This window comes from Salvia splendens, chromosome 13, assembly GCF_004379255.2.
Source record: "Salvia splendens isolate huo1 chromosome 13, SspV2, whole genome shotgun sequence".
NCBI lineage: Eukaryota > Viridiplantae > Streptophyta > Magnoliopsida > Lamiales > Lamiaceae > Salvia > Salvia splendens.
The window spans coordinates 7,079,580-7,092,880 of NC_056044.1; the positions used below are offsets into that span (position 1 = coordinate 7,079,580).

At 37.1% G+C, this 13,301-nt stretch overlaps 1 pseudogene; it reads left to right on the forward strand.

The window, feature by feature from the left end:
* The first annotated feature begins 9,898 nt into the window (after nucleotides 1–9,898).
* LOC121760170 lies at nucleotides 9,899–12,811 on the forward strand (annotated as a pseudogene).
* The last annotated feature ends 490 nt before the right edge of the window (nucleotides 12,812–13,301 follow it).

A 13,301-nucleotide genomic window follows, 5' to 3' on the forward strand; every position in this document is an offset into this window, starting at 1 on the left:
GACAAAACGCACAGAGACAAACAAAAAGCACATAGAGACAAAAACGCACAGAGACAAACAAAGACCAAGCAAACCAAAGAAAGCACATTGACCGAACAGGACCCAAGACTGACTGACCGGACTGTCTCTTACAAATGGAACTTCTTGAGGTTGGAAATGTGCCATGTTCGGGGTACCTGTTCTCCTGACATGTGAGCCAATTTGTAAGACCCTTTGCCGAGGACTTCTGACACCCGATACGGACCTTCCCATGTGGGTTCGAGCTTGCCCAGCTTTTCTGCTCGGCTTACTTCGTTGTTTCTCAAGACGAGATCTCCCACTTGAAATTGCAGCTTCTTCACCCTTTGGTTATAATACCGGGCTACTTGCTCCTTGTACTTGGCTGCTTTTATGCATGCCAATTCTCTTCTTTCTTCGGCAAGATCTAGCTCGGCTCTCAGTCCGTCGTCATTCATTTCTGCTGAGAAATTTAGAGTTCGGGGACTGGGTATGCCGATCTCCACCGGAATCACGGCTTCAGTGCCGTACACAAGACTGTACGGAGTTTCACCGTTGGAGGTTGTGGGTGTAGTTCGGTAGGACCATAGGACTTGAGGGAGATTTTCTACCCATTGTCCTTTGGCTTGTTCTAACCGAGCTTTTAACCCTTTCACCAGGATACGATTTGTTACCTCCGTTTGTCCGTTTGCTTGTGGATGAGAGACCGAAGTGAACCGCTGTTGAATATTCAGCTCTTGGCACCAATTCTTGAACGTCTTGTCGGTGAACTGAGTCCCGTTATCCGAGATGAGGATGTGGGGTATGCCAAATCGGCACACTATGTTCTTCCAGACGAAATCCAATGCCTTTGAGCTCGTTATCGTAGCTAATGGTTCAGCCTCCACCCACTTCGTGAAGTAGTCCACGGCAACGATAAGGAATTTCATTTGCCGAGGAGCTTGAGGAAGTGGTCCCACTATGTCTATGCCCCATTGCATGAAAGGCCAAGGGCTTTGCATAGTGTATAGATCGGTCTGCGGCATCCTTGGGACATTTGCATGAATTTGGCACTTCGTACACTTCTTGACGAGCTGCACTGCCTCTTGTACCATGGTTGGCCAATAATATCCCCATCTCAGAACTTTTTTAGCTAAAGCTCTGGCTCCGATGTGGCTACCGCACGATCCTTCATGAACTTCTCTGAGGATGTAGTCCGTCTCTTCTGGTCCTACGCACCGCAATAACGGCTGGAGGTAAGACTTTCTAAAGAGGACTCCTTCATGAAGTTCGTACCGAAGTGCTCGGCACGTGATCTTCCGAGCTTCTCTCTTATCCTCGGGCAATTGTCCTTGATCCAGATACTGCAAGATCGGCGTCATCCAGTTCGGCGAGCTGGATACTGAATGTACCTCGGCTTCATCAATGCTTCGATGCATTAATTCTTCCGCCTTTGAGCTCGGATCTGAGGCCAACTTACTTAAGGTATCTGCTCGGCTATTTTCCGCTCTGGGAATGCGGATTATCCGAAAATAGGAGAAACTTCGGCTGATGCTTTGCGCTTTGTCCAAATACTTCTTCATTCTCTCGTCACGAGCTTCACTTGTACCCAACATGTGATTTACTATGACTTGTGAATCACAATGGACTTTGAGAGATTTGACGAGCAGACTTTGCGCTAACTGGAGTCCGGCCAGGAGGGCTTCGTACTCGGCTTCATTATTAGTAGTGGGGAATAGGAACCGAAGTGAGTAGGTTACCTCGTGTCCGTCGGGAGCGACAAGTAAAATACCAGCTCCACTTCCCATCTTGTTTGAAGCTCCATCTACGAATCCGCTCCAGCAGTCCGGCGGCTCTACTTCGGATTCCAAGGGCTGTGCTAGTTCGGCATTTTCAGAATTCTTCTGTTCGGCAATAACAGGAATTGCTTGATCGAACTTTGCCTCTGCAAGAAAATCTGCCAAGGCTTGTCCCTTGATGGCTTTTCGAGGTAGGTACTCGATTGAGTGTTCTCCCAGCTCTATGGCCCATTTGGCGATTCTGCCTGATGCTTCTGGTTTGGTCAACACTTGCCGAAGTGGCAGATCAGTTAAGACGCATACCTTGTGAGCATAGAAGTATGGCCGCAGTCTCCTTGCTGCATTTACTAATGCCAGAGCAATCTTTTCCAGAGGTTGATACCTGGTTTCTGGACCTCTTAATGCTCGGCTTGTAAAGTAGATGGGAAGCTGCTTTAGGCCTTCTTCTCGTACAAGCACCGCGCTGATGGTTTGATCCGATGCCGCTAAGTATAAGAATATTACTTCGGCTTCGGTTGGAGCAGAGAGAATAGGAAGCTCGGCTAGATAACTTTTGAGCTCGTCAAAGGCCTTTTTCTGCTCGGCTCCCCACTCGAACTTTGGTGCCTTTTTCAACACCTTGAAGAACGGCAGTTGCTTTTCGGCTGCTTGGGAAAGGAATCGATTCAGTGCGGCTAGACATCCGGTTAGCCTTTGCACGTCATGTATGGACTTCGGCATTGCCATGTTCTGAACGACTTGAACTTTTGAGGGGTTTGCCTTGAGTCCGTCCTTTGAAACCCAACAACCCAGAAACGGACTGAGCTTTTAAACCTCTGCTCTATGACTTCAGAGACGATTTAGTCTTCCCGGCAGGGAGAGCGTCAATAGTTAGGATTACTCCATCATATTGCGGCTCGTTATCGTCTTCGGGATCCTGTTGCCTTTTCGGATCCTGAGGGGCGCAGTTCGCACCTCCCTGCTTTTTGTTCTTTTTCGGCTGCTTGCTTTGGTATTTTTTTAACGTCCCTGCTTTCACAAGGGCATCAATACCTGCAGCCAAATGTCGGCACTCCTCGGTATCGTGACCGTAGTCTTGATGGAAGGAGCAATATTGATCCTGAGGTCGGCGCGCGGCCGATTTCGTCATCCGCCTTGGCTTTTCGAACATATCGGAATGCAGTTCGAAAATTTCCGCTCTTGACTTGTTCAATGGTACGAACTGAGCGGGCGGCTTCTCAGGATTGAGACGTGGTCCCAATCTGCCTTGTACCGGTGCCCTTTGAATTCTTTCAAAAGGAGTTCGGCGAGGAAGCCTCTGATCGCTATGATCGGGCTTCTTTTCGTCTCCTCTAGATGAGCTGTCTAAAGACCGTTTTCGACGGTCTGCCTCATCGGCACGGGAGAACTGGTCCGCAATGTCCCACATCTCTTGAGCTGTTTGCGGACTGCATTCCACGAGCTTTCTGTAGAGAGCTCCGGGCAGGATTCCATTTTGGAATGCCGAAATGACAAGTAGATCGTTGAGATCATCTACTTGTAGGCATTCCTTGTGGAATCTCGTCATGAAGTTGCTGATCTTTTCGTCGCAACCTTGACGTATAGAAAGCAGCTGAGCCGAAGTGATCCGGGCTTCCGCTTTCTGAAAGAACCTCCTGTGGAAAGCATCCATTAGATCTCGGTAGGATCTAATGCTGCCTTGAGGTAGGCTGTCGAACCACCTTCTGGCGTTCCCGATGAGCAGCTCGGGGAACAGCTTGCACATATGGACCTCATTGAGACCCTGGTTCGCCATGTTATACTGATAGCGTCCCAAGAAATCATGAGGATCCACGAGCCCGTCATAAGTCATTGACGGTGTCCGGTAGTTCCGCGGCAAAGGAGTTCGGGTGATATCGTCCGAGAACGGAGTCTTTAATGCTCCGTACATGGCGAACCCGATATTTCTTCGGTACGGAGGAGATGGAGTTCTCCTGTGGTTCCGGTACCGAGGAGGAACAGGAACATGTCGGGGTTGAGGATTCTTTCTCCTGGAAGACACGTCACTACTGCGGTAGTGACTTTTATGTCTGGATGAGGAGGGAGAATCCGCCGTTGTCTTCTCCGGCTGTTGGCTCTTCTGCAGGAAGATTAAGAACTCCTCCTGCTTCTCGGCCAAGAACAGCTTGATAGCTTCATTTAAATCGGGCTGCTGGGAAGACTCGGTGCGATGACTCCTGGAGTGGCTTGTTCCTTCTTCGTGAGAACCGGAGGTAGATGTCTCCCGAGGCCGTTTTTCAGACCTGCGAGCTGGACTAGCTTCCTCACGGTTATCACGAACGGTATTATGGGTGTTATGTGATCTGGTATGCATTTTTTTGGGGTGGAAAAAGGGTCAAAAATTCGCTTTATCACAAATTTGGTTCTCTGGTTCCCACAGACGGCGCCAGTGATGAATCCGCGAACTTTTGATGGTGACGAATGCAGGAAAATGCAGATCACGACACAATGAATTTACGTGGTTCGATTTACTGAGGTAAATCTACGTCCACGGGAAGAAAAGAGGGCAGAGTTGTATTGCTTGATCTGTTTTCTACAGCTTACAATACAGACTTGCTATTTTATCTTTTATCTCTAGAGAGCTTTTAGAACTTAACCTTATCTATCTGATCTAGGTTCTATTTATACATTGAACCAAGATCGTGGCATGCAGCACTATTTACTAGGCAGTGGATGTCGTGGAGATCGTGGCGATCTTGCATGGGTCCACTATCCTGCATGAGTTAAAGACTGCTTGACACCACTAAATAGATCGTGGGTGTAGTGGAGGTGGAAATCCTGCATGAGTCCACTATCTCCTAGTTCGGTCGAATACTGAGACCGAACTGCTGAATTATTGCCGAGCAGCTTTTGCCGATCTGAGAGTAGAGCTTGATGCCGACCTGAGAGCAGAGTTTGATTGGTTGGCTTTTACCAAGCTGTAGGCTGGGGCCGAACTCTTTGGTTGTGCCGAACTGAACTCTTTAGTCATGCCGGACTGATACTCTTTCTTGGGCTTTAGGCTGATGGGCTTTACTGCTGTTGGGCTTGTTTAGTACGTACTCCATCACTCAACATTAATATTTTCCATTTATTAGTTTACTATACACATTATTTTCACATTTGACTTATGAGTTTCATTCAGATGAAATGATGCTTAAAAGTCGAAAGTGGTTTGTCAAATTCCACTCCAGACAAGATTATGTTAATAACTTAGTTTTGATTCTGTAAGTTCGAGGCACGATAACATTAAAAAGTCAATACTCATTTTTACGGCGCTAGATATGGTGATGCTAACAAGTCAATATAAATTTACAACCTCTAGATCAAAATATGTTCATTAGTAAATTTTTATCTTTCCAACTATGAGATAATGCTCATAAGTCGGTTATGATTTGTCAACATCTAGTTGGAAAGGGCCAAAAGCGCTTCACGGGGATTTATTACACACCTAAATTGAGTCGGTATAGGAAGTTGTAGCCGTTTTACGAAAATCACACTCTACCACTCGATCGAGTGGTGTTTACCCCTTACTCCACTCATCCGAGTGGACGTTACTGACTCCGATTTTAAGCTTAGTAAGTCAACTTTTGGGACATTTTTATGTGTAATCGTCTTTCTAGTATATATAGGCTTTTATGCCTCATTTGTTATTATACTTGATAGATATTTGGAATAGCCTCATTGAGAGCGTTAATTCTTTGTGGGTTTGGTTACTTTAGAATTCCATAAGACCAACTTCAACCATAAACCAATACCTATTTTTGGTGTAAAAATCATCTCCAATCATACACCAAACGCAAACCTATTTTTAGTGTTTTCTACGGATTTACATCAAATATGGTGTTACTGCAAAAATTTATGAGATATTGCAAATCGGTTCATTATTATTTAATTATGTGAATTAAAACAAGAAAAAAATTACGATAACAAATGAAGATGAAGATGCTCGATTTTAAAAGTATTTGACTTGATATAACGCAAAAAGAGATAAATGCTCCTCTGGACTTGCACTAATTGATCAGTTGTGGGAACAAACACAAATCTCGAGTCTTGAATTTTTTTCAATTTTATATCCATATTGCGGTATATATTTTTTTGTAATTGTGATATTTTTAAATATGTTTTGATTTATGTTTTAATTTTATCATAGCATGTGAAGTGTATATTAATTTTCAAGTAAGTGTATTTTTTTAAAAATAGATTATATTTAATACTATATAATAAGAAATTTTATTTTGTTATTAATTAAATTTTTTTGATATAATGTTGTAGGATTAATGTGTAATTTAAATAAGTATGTAGGTGTAATTGAAAAGGTATAAAAAGTAGGTGGATATGGAATATTTTTTTGATTTGAGTTTGATGTAAATGATTGGAGTAAAATTACTTTTGGATATAACATATACCTAAAAATGAGTTTGGTGTAAATGGTTGGAGATGACCTACTAATGACTACGGTTGCATTTGTGGGCTTAGCCACTATGGATAAAACTTTCGAACTAAGCCTGACCCGCCTAATTTTTAGAATCTGGGCTGAGCTATGAAAAAATTACCCACCTAAATATAAGGCTGGCCCAACTAATCAATGTGGTATGGTACAACCATACCATTACAATCTGATTGTGCTTTGACATGAGTAATTATTTCCATTTATGTGTGGCAATGCAATCTATAATTATGTGCATGTATTTATAGGTTCATGTTAAAATTCATAGTAGTATTTTAATGCATTATAGGTTCATGTTAAAATATATATAATATTTTAATATACAATTAAGACCAATTATACTAGTATTATATGGCTCTTAAAAGATGGGAAAATTCTGCGTTTAACGCCTTTTTGGGGAGTATTAAAATGAGTAGATAAATATAAAACTTTTAAATTTCAATAAATAGTAGCATGATGTAATTATCAATTTGTTAGAAACTAGTAATTTAATTTTAGTGATTCTCATTATATCAACATAATGTATTAAAAATATTAACATAATGACATGTGTACGTGAACAATTACATGAAAATATCAATGCAGCTATATTAATAATGCACATGTTGTTATGCACTTTTTAATTTTGAATTTTTTCCCTCTAATGAACTGGACTCATTCTCCACTAACAATACCCTAATTACTTTTTCTTTCTACATCTCTCTTACTTTACCAATTGTGCATTAAAACTTGTGTCCAACCAAAAGAGCATACTTTTGTGTGACGGAGAGAGTAATATCTTTTGATAGATTTGTTGATATTAAACTGCTTATTGAAATACATACAACAAAGGTTCAAATAAAAATTATCATATTTTCATCCGAGCATGATCCTAACATATGCAATTAAAATCTCGTTAGAATCCTTATAAAATGGTCTTTAATTTGATATATTTTTAGCGAAAAAATAATTTAAGTTGATAAAGTTATGCAAATTTAAATTTTTTTTTATTTTTAAGAGTGAAAATGTTTGTTAAGTATGATATAAGTTGTATAAAGATTGACATTGTTTTTTTCAATATTAATAATTTTTCAAATTTAGAATATACTCTCCTTCCCGTCTCGAAAATATGAACATTTGGTTCGGCATGAGTTTTAATACTCCCTTCGTTCCACAGTAATAGAGACATTTTATTTTCTGCACTCGTTTTAAAAAAATGATAATAAATAGTTAAAGTGGAGAAAGAGTAAAGTAAGAGAAAGAATAATGTAGAGAAGAGTCGTATCTACAATATTCTCTCTCTTACTTTACTTTTTCTCCACTTCAGCTATTTATAATTATTTTTTCAAACGAGTGCGCAAAATGAAATGCCTCTATTGCTATGGAACGAAGAGAGTATATAGTAGGTAATGTAAGATAGAGAGATAAAAGGTAATGTAAGTAGGGCTGGCAAATCGTGCAGATTGGATCGTTATCGGGTCAACCTGATAATGACCCAACCCAATAAGGCATAACCTGAACCCGACCTGTTAAAGAATTTGTAAATCCGAACACGAACCCGACCTGCTACCTTCAAATCCGAACACGACCCGCACCCGACACGAACCCGTTATCGACACGATATAATATGGGTTGACACGACACGATAACAACCCGAACCTGATTTTACATGATTACAACCTAATATTACACGATTAAACCTTAATTTTTAACATATTTTACACAATTAAAATTCGTTTTATACTATTTAAACCTAATTTATAAGAAATTAAAACATTAAAGTAATATATATTTTTTTAAATAATAATAAAAATAATAATATTATTTCTTAACCGTATCCGACCCGCATCCGACCCGAACCCAACCCGAAATTATCGGGTTCTTAATGGGTCAACCCGATAAGGACACGGATCCAATAAGACTTGACCCAACCCAATAATTTCATGCGGATTCGTGTCAGATTATCGTGTCGTGTCTAAAATTGCCAGCCCTAAATGTAAGTAGTGCTGGTGGAGAATGTGCTCCACATCATCAGGTAGTGTGGTGTAATTATATAGGTTGTAAATAAAATGATGTGCTGTTTAACTATTCCAAAATTAGAGAATTCATACTTTTCAGGGATGGACTGATAAGAAAATAGTTCATACTTTTCAAGGACGGTGGGAGTAATTCATTTGACATTATTTTAATTACTAAAATTCCAAATTAAAGCTTAAAAATTGATCTTAATTATTACTACTATTGAGATCTAATTATATATTGTGGTATAGAGATTGATCGATGAGTATACAAGGATGAGAATATACATCAAAGAATAGTAAATGTTGTAAAGAATAGTAATCCCTCATAATCAATGTTTTAAAAACTGGATCGGACCGGTCGGTTCGACCGGTTCGGTCGCGAACCGGTAAGTGGTCCGATCCAGTTAGCCCTATAAAACCAGTGACATGCTTAACCGCCATGAACCGCCGAAATCGGCCGGCCGGACCGGGAACCGGAAACCGGTTCAAATGCTTTTCAATTTTTTTTTTAAATTCCGGCCTTGATAGGAATCTAATTCAAGACCTCCCGGTGAACTTACTAACAATTCTACCACTACACCACAAGGACTTCTTGGTAATAACATGAACAGAAGTTATTTTTATATGTTAAGCACGAAATATTTTATCTATATAAACTAATAATTCGTGTTTAATAGCAAAGTAATTAATAATACTAATTATGATATTTAATTATCATCCACTTTATTTATGTATCGCTTACTACTGCTAGTTTTATTATTATTTGTATAATACGTATATATGTATATTATGAATATGTGATTAATTATACTTAAAGTTTACTACTATTTGATTATATACTAGGAGTATTTACTAAATGTATGTTTTTAATTTATGCTTATTCATATATCTTTGTGATTATTTTGCTACATTACTTTTTGAAAATAATACTATAAAATTATTTATTTTTATACATAAATATTAATTTTTTATTTATAATAACTTACTACTAGTATAATTTATATATTTAATCATATTTATTGATAAAAAATTAATAAAATTCAATCATTCACTAAACTTTTATAGGTGGAGGTGTAATGTTTTTGGGATATACTATTAATATATTATATATTCTATCATTCACTTAATTAAAAATATTTGGTATATTATATAATTGTATATATACACATTTATAACAGTATAACGGTTCGACCAGTGATTAAACCGGTTGGACCGGTTGAACCATAAACCAGTGGCTTTGTCGGTTCACTCACCGGTCCGGTTTTTAAAACATTGCTCATAATCCTTTGTGAATATTCTTTTGGTGTGATTTACTTTGTGAATAGTAATCCCTCATAACAATTATACTATTTTTTTAATACATCCACGTATCTATCATATAGTAATATACTTCTAAGATTCGAAGACACCATTTTCCGGCCAAGGTTATACTAATATGATAGTTTGTAAAATTAATTATAACGTTTAGCACTTAGCGCATAATAACATTACTGCTTAAATTGTTGTTTAATACACTTTCCCTTAAATTGTTGTTTACATAATAACATTACGTATTTCCCTTAAATGGTTGTTTACATAATAATATTACGTATTTCCCTTAAATTGTTGCTCAAGTAGTAAACTGTTAGTTAGTAGTACTTGAAAGATAATAACTGTGTGGCCTTTTTTCAAGCAGAGAATAAAAAACAGCTGTAAGATTATGAATGATGATGAGTATAATTCACTCAATTCATTTAATTACTCAAAGTCTCCATTCCTTTCACATTATCATCCCAAAAAATTCGAACTTTAAATTGCATTCAGACATCGACCAGCTGTTGAGAGACAGGGAGAGATGGGCGCTTCTTCTTCAGTCCTAGAAAAGTCCATACACGAATTCACTGTCAAGGTTCAATTTTTAATCCTCTTCTTTTTTGGGTTTTGTTAAAGAATCCACCTTTTTTGCTTCTGAATATTCCAATTTTGATTGCGTTGAGCAGGACAGCAAATGTAATGATATCAACTTGAGTAGCTATAAAGGGAAAGTCTTGCTCGTTGTTAATGTTGCTTCCAAATTATGAGAAGTCTTCTTTTCTTAATTTGGAATAAAAAGGAAGAAAAGTTCAATCTTCTGTATGGATTTTGTTCTTAATTGTGTTTTTTATTAAACAGTGGGTTCACGAATTCGAATTATACCCAATTGACTGAGCTTCACTCGAAATACAAGGATAAAGGTCTGTTAATTTCTTATTTGCTCTTTTTTCAGGTGGTAATGTTGCATATTCATATATGAACCAAAATAGCATATTTGTTCATCAATGTTTTGGGTTTGAGATTTTGCTTGGACAGGTTTCGAGATATTGGCATTCCCGTGCAACCAGTTCTTGTATCAAGAACCCGGAACAAGCCAAGATGCATAACAATTTACTTGCTCCAGATTCAAAGCTGAGTATCCCATTTTCCAGAAGGTAACTTGATTTCATTTGGCTATTGGGATTTCCCCTTCTTTGTGATTCAAGTGTTTAGGAAGGTGTTGATCATTTACAGATGTAGGATATCATTTTGTCAAAATTGGAAAATTCAGAATAAAAAACACATAAGCCAAGTCTTTTATTCAAAGAATCGTTTTTTCTAAATATCTAAGCATGGTTTCGGAATGTAAAAGATATACCTTTATTATGGTATAGTTCAGTTCAGAATAATGGCTATAAAGTGAATATCTTTCTTGGATCCGAAATTAGAAGAATTTATAGGGTGGTTGAGAGCTCAGTTTAGTAGATTAGTAGAGTAACTCAAAAAAATAAAGGGAAAATAAACAATTAGGAAACAGTTACTTACGTCCACAAGAGTGGTAAGTGGTTTATATACCAATGCTGTTGGAAGTTGTTAAAGGTTTGACTTGATAAAGCATCATCTGTTTTTGATCCGGTATAAATATTTCTGCATCTAGTTAAGCTTGTGTTTATTGTGCTAGAAACTTCTTGTGTGGAGATTAAACAATATGAATATGTAAAGCTTTTACCAACATAAGCCTAACCGCTAATATTATCAAAAGCATTGACTTTATTTGGGCAAATGATGTGCTAATGCTGTCTTAAATGCTATAGGAATATCATTTGTTTATAACTGTTGTGTCATCTGTTTGATTCTGAAGATATACTATAAAATGTTATTGTGAGAAAGTGACGAATAACTGGTAGAAATTTAAGCGAACAATTCAAAATGTCGTGCATCCCGCTTGTCACTGAACCAAGTGGTCCTATACTGTAAGCCATTGGCACATTATTTCACTTGGCATTGATAATCTGAAAACATGAAATCCCAAGTCTGAACCGGTACACTTCAAGTTAAAACATTTGTGTTTGCTTTGATATAATGGGTGGTTAGTAAGCATTCGTAGAATAGGGATGAGTCATAATTGGTATTGTTTAAATTAGAATCGCAAAATTGGATTGAAATCTATTTCAATAAACCCTACAAGTTCAAAGTTTGTGGTGAACATAAAAGATCACAAATATGCTTAAATGGTGGTTGTAATAGCGGTAGTTAGTCGGTCTATATATGTTGCTCGAGTAGTAGCTTTCACATGTTAGGTAATCCGGTCCAAATTTTGCTCAAATTAATTCTGCCACGACTCACTAACCTTTATTGTGGAGCCATAAATTATTATTATTATTATTATTATTATTATTATTATTATTATTATTATTATTATTATTATTATTATTATTATTATTATTATTATTATTATTATTATTATTATTATTATTATTATTATTATTATTATTATTATTATTATTATTATTATTATTATTATTATTATTATTATTATTATTATTATTATTATTATTATTATTATTATTATTATTATTATTATTATTATTATTATTATTATTATTATTATTATTATTATTATTATTATTATTATTATTATTATTATTATTATTATTATTATTTTCCTGGGCCATGGATGGTCGACCATTTTCCTTAGTATCAAAAAAGTAGTAATCATTTAAGACTCTACGCCGATCATGACAAAATAGGGAGTATTTCCTGCTTCCTTGTTTGTCTATTGCATTGTGATGACATTTTTAGGTGAAATGGTCTTCTGCTTGGTGGAGTTGAAGCTGTTTGTAGATAATGTTACGACGATCCCTAGTTTTGTCATATTTAACTGTTTGATGCTCTACTCTGACTGTCAGGTGAAAGTGAATGGGCCAAATGCAGCACCAGTTTATAAGTTCCTTAAAGCAAGCAAAGGCGGCTGGTTCGGCTCCCAAATCAAATGGAACTTCACTAAGTTTCTAGTTGACAAAGATGGGATTGTAATCAAGCGTTATGCAACGTCTACCTCACCATTGGCAATCGAGGTCATCCCTCCTTCTTCGCTCTCCCTCTCTCTCTCATGGTTATTCACATTTCACATTTATGGTTGCAGGGTGATGATGTAAAGAAAGCCTTGGGAGAAAGTTGAAAGAGGATGTGATAACTCAAAGGAGCGGCAAACTAGGTAGATGTGTATTTATCTAACTTTTATTCTTATTGTATTTGATCAACTTTATGTACCAATTTCTTGTGTTTTTTTATCTGTTCACTGCTTCGGTTTATTATTGTAGCATCTTCATCTCTATCAGCATTTGTAACATGCAAAAAATGATAGTACTAACTCCATCAACCAAAAACAGTCTTATTAGTTCACTACACATGTTTTAATACAAAATTAGTAAGAGGTAGAGAGAAAAGTTGGATGAAGTTATTAGTGAAAAATGAGACTCACTTCGTTGAAGAGGAAACCTTACTCCGAATAATAGAGACTAATTTTAGTGCACGACGCAAAATGAAAAAAATATGACGTTTTTTATGCACGGTGATAGTATAAACCTATAACATTCTCAATTTATGGACTTACGCTCTCAATTTTTCTGTTTTTTCTGGAACATGACTTCTGTCACTCTTTATAACTCACAATTAGGAGTTTTAATTATTTTTTGTGGGGGCATGAGATGGTATGTTTATTTAAGTCCAAATTGAATCATCATTTATGAATATATTCAACAGGTACAAAAAGGACATATTCTACTATTCACCATAAAAGTTAGG